Here is a 6665-nt window from a genome sequence, read left to right on the forward strand (position 1 = left end):
TTCAGCTGTGGAAACTAATTCTAAACTAACGATGAGATGGTACCATCCAGGCTTGCCAAATTTCAGTGGAATTGTACCGGTAATTGTTTTAGGGGCTGTAACACCTCAGGAACTCTTCTCCATAGTTGGTGTGAATGCCCCAAAATTAGGAAGTTTTTGGATGGAAGTATATCAAATTACATTATTATGATTACACAGTATTTATATAGCACCATCATATTACTCAGCGCTGTACAAAGTCCATAGCCATGTCACTAACTGTCCCTCAAAGGAGCTCACAATCTAATGTCCCTACTATAGGCATATGTCAATTAATGTAATCTAAGATCAATTTAGGGGGAAGCCAATTAACCCAACTGCATGTCTTTGGGATGTGGGAGGAAACCCACACAGACACGGGGAGGAACTCCATGCAGATAGTGTGCTGGCTGGGATTCAAACCTAGGACCTAGCACTGCAAAGGCCACCATGCTGCCCACATAGACCTCCACTCTTGAACTTAAAACCATCTATTTGTACTATGAAGCGAGTTAAGAACAATATGTCTTGGTTTTTAGTGAATGAGAAGATGAGGGTCACCATGGATAGAATACTACATGCCCATGGGGTGGGATGGATTATAGCCGACCATATAATTCTACCATCAGCAATGTTATTGATTACAGAGATTGCCTACTATTCCCCAATTCCCTTTGTGTCTTTGTTATATGTAGTAAAAGGTTTTGTATATATAAATGTTTCGGTAATTATAAATAAATAAACTGAATTGTAATTTCATGGAGTACCGGGGATGATAGAGTTGCTCATAAAAGATGAAATGGCGAGGATTACCTCCCTACAGTCACAAAGAAATCTTTTATTATAAATTCACTTGTTACCGGGAGAAACTTTTTTTTTTCTCACAAAGATAAAAGTTATACACAATGTTTGTGGAAGGGAAGTAATTCCAGTTATTGTCACTATTCCGAGGATTATATGATTGATTGATGATAAATTGTGGAATTCTTATTAAGATAAAATAAAAGGGGGATTAGTGAGGGGTTAGGGGAGGGGAGGTAAAAGATTCAACTATTTAGGGAGATTGAACTTCTACTAAGCATTGGTTGGAGGAGAACTAGCATAGCCCATGGGGTTAGTAGGTTAGGAAGGATGGATATAATGGAAGGTGCCTGAACTTGTATTAAATGTTATTATTATTGATTTGAAGTAGATTTACTGAATTTTTGGCTTGAGACGTTTTCTTTTGTTTGTGTGATATGCTTGTGTAAAATGTAATGAAAATTAATAAAGAATTTGAAACAGAAATATTTTTTTTGCTGAAGTTAGTTTTTAAAATTGTCTTCACCTGGATGAAAAATTCCAATGACAATGTTCAGAGAAGTGAATTGCAGAGTGTTACATTCTTGCTGCTGTAGAATTGTGGACTCACTGAATAATGATACAAAGGTAGGTTGTATATCATTAATACATTATTATTTCATGACAATTGGAAGAACATTTACATGGAAGGTTTGTATAACTCACCAATCGATCACCAATACCCGGACAAACTATCTCACCAATGTCAGACACAGATCAGCCCCTGGCTGCAACCTCTCATCACGTGATCAGATACAAAGTTACAATGTTGCAGTTTGATCACTGGAAGAGAAGACTGAAGAAATGTTTCCTCCTGCCTGCAGCAGACTGATAACATCATCTCTGAAAGACACACAGATAGAAGAGCTGAAAGTTGGAGCTTTTTAGAAATATTCTTGTTTCTGTATATTGTCAGGAGAAGAATCTTCTGTAAGTTCTGCTTCAATATGAAACATTTCATTATACAAAGAGAAACTATTCTGATCATAAATTTTACAAATGTTTACAAGAATCTCTATTGGCTCAATTTATAAAACAAGGAATCACACATTGCTTCAAACATTCCTTGGAGGGAATCTTCCAGGTCCGTGTGTTTTATTAGCAGTAAATGATTCCCACCAAGGAATCTTCCAGGTCCGTGTGTTTTAATAGCAGTAAATGATTCCCACCAGGGAATCTTCCAGGTCATGTGTTTTAATAGCAGTAATTGATTCCCTCTAGGGAATCTTCCAGGTCCATGTGTTTTAATAGCAGTAATTGATTCCCATCAGGGAATGTTCAAGGGAATGTCAGATTCCCTGTTGTTTATATAAAGTCCTCTATGTTCAAGTGGAATGTCCTATAAAGAGAACCTGTCACCTGCATGTGCTGGAAGTTCTGCTGCCCCTGTAAGCTCCTTTATATGTCTTTCTTGGCACAAGGCTGAGTTTGGAGTACAATTTCAGCAGGGCAGTGAAGGGTTAACACATGAAATGCTTTGTTTTCCTTGCACAGAATGGACAGGGAAGGGTTAAGCAGTTTGCAGCAGAGATAAGACTGGGAGGAGACCAGGGTTGTGCAGAATAACAAGAGGTTGTCACTGTGTCAGGCTCAGAGTAGCTGGGACCTCACTGGCAGCTGCAGGTAATCCCCTCAATGTCATTGCTTCTATCTGTGTGTAGGGAGCTCATTTATTTATTTCTAATTCTTACTTTATTCATTGTTGTAACAAAATGTAGGAATGATTTATTTAACGATTATAGAACTTTATTCTGTAACTGTGCAATGGTGCTCAGGGAGATCTGTCTGCAGAAGTCATATATAAGAGGAGAATTATAAGTCGGAAACCAAAAATTGAGAAGATTGGATCTGATGTAATAAAAGATCTGAAAGTCTGCCAGACTTATACCCAGGACAAGCAGATGGAATCCTGGCAGTGATGATTGCTGAATATGTGCACATGTTGCAATCTATAGATACAGAATTTATTATTATTATTATTATTATTATTATTATTGTTATTATTGTTATTAATAACAATAATAATAATAATAAACATGATTTATTTAGCTATGTGTGGTTATGGCTATAGAATGCCTATTGCAGCATCTAAACATATGCCAGCCAAAGCTTTGTATGCCAACCAGTGACTTTTTCTGTTTATTGATCTATGTGACCGCTGTTAAATTTTTAAAATGTACAAATCATATAAGAATAAAACCGCATCAGGATAATACTAATGCCGGCTTGATGGGATAACATACAGAATAGCAACTGGGAAATGCTGATGCTTTGCAATGCCAATGGGGCTCATCTACTAAACCAATAATCCTCAACCAGGGTTCTTCTAGAGCAGGGGTGTCAAACTCCAGCCCGGGGGCCAAATCTGGCCCCCACTTCCTTTTTTTGGTCCCCAATATAATCCTAAATATGAACAGCAACTGGCCTGCCGCTGCATTGAAAAAGTGCCGCTACTACTATTCCCAGCATCACTTGTGTCTATAGACTTTGCCTGTGTGTGGCCGCATTGGACTGTTTTATAGATGCAAATAATGTTGGGAATTTTAGTAGCGGAGTTCTCATAAGATTTAGCTCAGTATTGGCCGTGTCTGGCATTTCCAGCACTCCGCCTCAGCTTTTCCTTGCTACTCCAAGGCATGGACTTAAATGGTTGGATTTTCATAGAAGAATATTGTTATTATTATTGTTAGCCTGTGCAAAAAGGTTACCATTGAAATTTAACTCAGAAGGCTACAAATAGAGAAAGAGGCAGAAGATTTTTTCTTAAATAACAATTTAGAAATAATTCTTATGCCTCTTTTATAAGCTTGTTCCAGATTGAATGTGAAGCAAAACCTCTTTGTCTCCATATGAAAAGGTTTTATAGCTAGAGAAGGAAACATTTCCTCAATTTTTAATAAATTTCAAGGTTGGCCCGCGACTTTGTCTAAGTTTTTAATTTTGGCCCTCTGTGTATTTGAGTTTGACACTACTGTTCTAGAGGTGGCTGGGGGTTTCTTAAGCAATGAGAAATTTGTATCTCTCAGGTTAATTTAACTGAAATTTGTAAATGATCTGTAAGGGTGACATTCTTCCTACTGGCCAGCAATGTAAGAGGAATTCTTCCCACAGACACCACACTAATATACTGTGAGCTGTGTATAAAGGAATTATAGAAGGGGTTCCCCGAGACCTGAAAGTTAAAAAGTTTGAGAAAGGCTGATCTAAGCAAATTTAAGCTGTTCAATTTCACTTGCAAGGGAATATTCTCCTAAATTGGTAATTGCTGTAAAACTCATTTAGGAAGGAATCCCCAGGGACAAATAAAAAAACTTAAGGAAAACAGAAATTGCATTCTTTACATATAAACAAAGTTAGGTAATATATACCTTGCAAGGAGATAATTCAGTTTTCATATGTGAGCAGGCTGTATTCCATTAGTAATCCATTCAATAAAAAAGACAACCCAATGCATGTTCACAACACAACTGTGTATTGCATGGTTTGTGATTTGTTTTGTTGGCTGTTTTTGTCCCTCCTACTTCATTGGCAATTTTTTTTTTAAAGTTTGGGCAATGTGAGTAATAAAATGTAGAAAGGTGTGAAAGGCTCTGAAGGAGAGTGCAACGTTCTAATTTTTATAAAAAAAAAAGAAAGCTGCAGTGAACCGATGCAGAAGGGTTCTGCAATGTGCATGTGGGTTTATTTGTGCACAGCGAGTCCTAAAATATTCCAAACATTATTCCTCAGAATCGAGATTCTGATAAATGATAAAATTCTAGACATACGCTGACTTTTTTCTGACTGCACAGGTTTTTTTTGTATGCCAGGTATGTGCATTGCATTGCTTAGTGAGTTATTCACATTCACTGTAGCAACAAACAAATATTTTTACAAAAAGGAGTTGATTTAAAAATGTTTTCATGTTTACATAACTTTTACATTCACATGTTTTGACCCCTAATATTTTTATGGGAATTTAGTTTTGTTTTAGATGTTGACCTGCACATTTCATTGGGGTTGAGTGCTGGCTGTTCACATAGCAAGGAAACGTATCCACTTGCAAAGGATATAGCGCTTGGCTTAGTGAATGTGATGAGGCTGTCTTCATCCATCCAATCACATGGAAGGAAAAATCTGGATTATTGTTTTTTGTTTAGATTTTTCATGCATTTGATTGGGTACTTTTTACAGGGTGAACTATCATCACATTTAATAAACTAAATGAAATATTCCTTGCAAGGTGGTACCGTATTTTTCGGACTATAAGACGCACTTTTTCTTCCCCAAAACTGGGGGGGAAAAGTGGGTGCGTCTTATACACCGAATACACATTAAATATACCGGTAATTAAAAAAAATCATACTCACCCGATCCCGCGATGCTGTGGGCTTCTTCTTCTCCTCGCTCTCCTCCCGGCTGCAGCGCGTGTCTCCTCCTCCTCTGAGCGAGGAGAAGCCGACATGCATACCCCCGCGATCCCATAAGCAGGCTGATCCAGCCTGCTTATGGGATCGCGGGGGTATGCATGTCGGCTTCTCCTCTCTCAGAGGAGGAGACACGCGCTGCAGCCAGGAGGAGAGCCAGGAGAAGCCGACACCCGTGCCCCCGCGATCTCATAAGCAGGCTGGAGCTGGAGCGTCTTATAGTCCGAAAAATACGGTAATTCACCATCTTAAGTAAATGACCAATTCCTTTAGTAAATGAGCCCATTTATTTTTTTATATACTTTAGTAAATTAGTCCCATGCAAAAAAAAAAAAAAATGCTTAAATAGAAAGATTAGTAGGAATAGAAACACCAAATTATTCTGGAGCTGATATTTAACTATCTTCTTGTTCCGGTGAAATAACAATAATTATGATTTACCAAGGTTCCAGGTAAAAGCGAGCACGTGTTACTATGCAGTTCATACCTGAGGGGTTCTGTGTTTGTCCAAAAAATTGTCTTGTGATCCAGAGAAAAAAAATACAATACCAGCTGAGACATAATTATGCTTTTGCTGGGTAAATATTGATATTTGTTGCAATATAATTTGCGTCCTCAAGGTATGATAGGGAAGTTATGACTCCAACTAACCATTGGGTCTCTTGGAAATGGTCAGCTATTGCATCATTTCAGGTCCTAAAATGTACCCATTAACTTCAGATGATTTCCTCCTATGGCCAACCAACAGAAGATGTTTCCATGTGTCACTTTGGGCTTTACAGGTTCTTCTTCTGCAGCCAGCATCCATGGAAGCCCGGCCTCATTGCACAAGGGTTCAATGCACAGAAGCAAGACAGATGCAATATGCTTGCATGGATAACTTGCTTGCTTGTGCAATGCACCTTTGGCACCTTGATGGTTATCGGAGGTTCTGATGTTGCAAAACTGGACTGACTGCTTTTACCAAAACACAAACATAGCAAATGCTGCCCCATAAACCTGCCATACAGTATACAATCTTATATCATGTGCGCGCCTATCAAATCTTAAGAAAAGGCTTCAGCTCTTACTCATTTACCTAATAGTCTGCAGAATCAACTCATGCCAATAAATTGGGCCACACACTAATCCAGGGGTGGGGACCAGGGATCATTGCAGGATACATTTCAAAGCACAAATGTATTGTTGGCAGTTATGTAATATTTATCATGAATTCAGAAAATAAACCCATAATCTGCATAGCAAATGGATTACGTTTTATTGCCTTAAGTTTTTGCCCCTGATTCATCAATGAAATCCGCGCTCGCTGGAAGCGCGAACGTACGCGCGGCCATCGATCGCGGATTACCGCGGTCCGGACTCGAGTATGCGCGTACACTCGCCTCACTACCAGCCGGATTC

General features: G+C 38.6%; 1 protein-coding gene across 1 annotated transcript in view; it reads left to right on the plus strand.

Moving 5' to 3' along the window:
- Positions 1-2423: 2423 nt before the first annotated feature.
- The window catches only part of CYP8B1 (cytochrome P450 family 8 subfamily B member 1), an 11427-nt gene continuing 7185 nt past the window's right edge, over positions 2424-6665 (plus strand). Inside the window, exon 1 of the mRNA XM_072413005.1 lies at positions 2424-2481. The gene's annotated coding sequence lies outside the window, so the exon portion shown is untranslated. The remainder of the gene's footprint in view (positions 2482-6665) is intronic.

Source organism: Pyxicephalus adspersus, chromosome 5 (genome assembly GCF_032062135.1).
Source record: "Pyxicephalus adspersus chromosome 5, UCB_Pads_2.0, whole genome shotgun sequence".
In the NCBI taxonomy this organism is placed as follows: domain Eukaryota; kingdom Metazoa; phylum Chordata; class Amphibia; order Anura; family Pyxicephalidae; genus Pyxicephalus; species Pyxicephalus adspersus.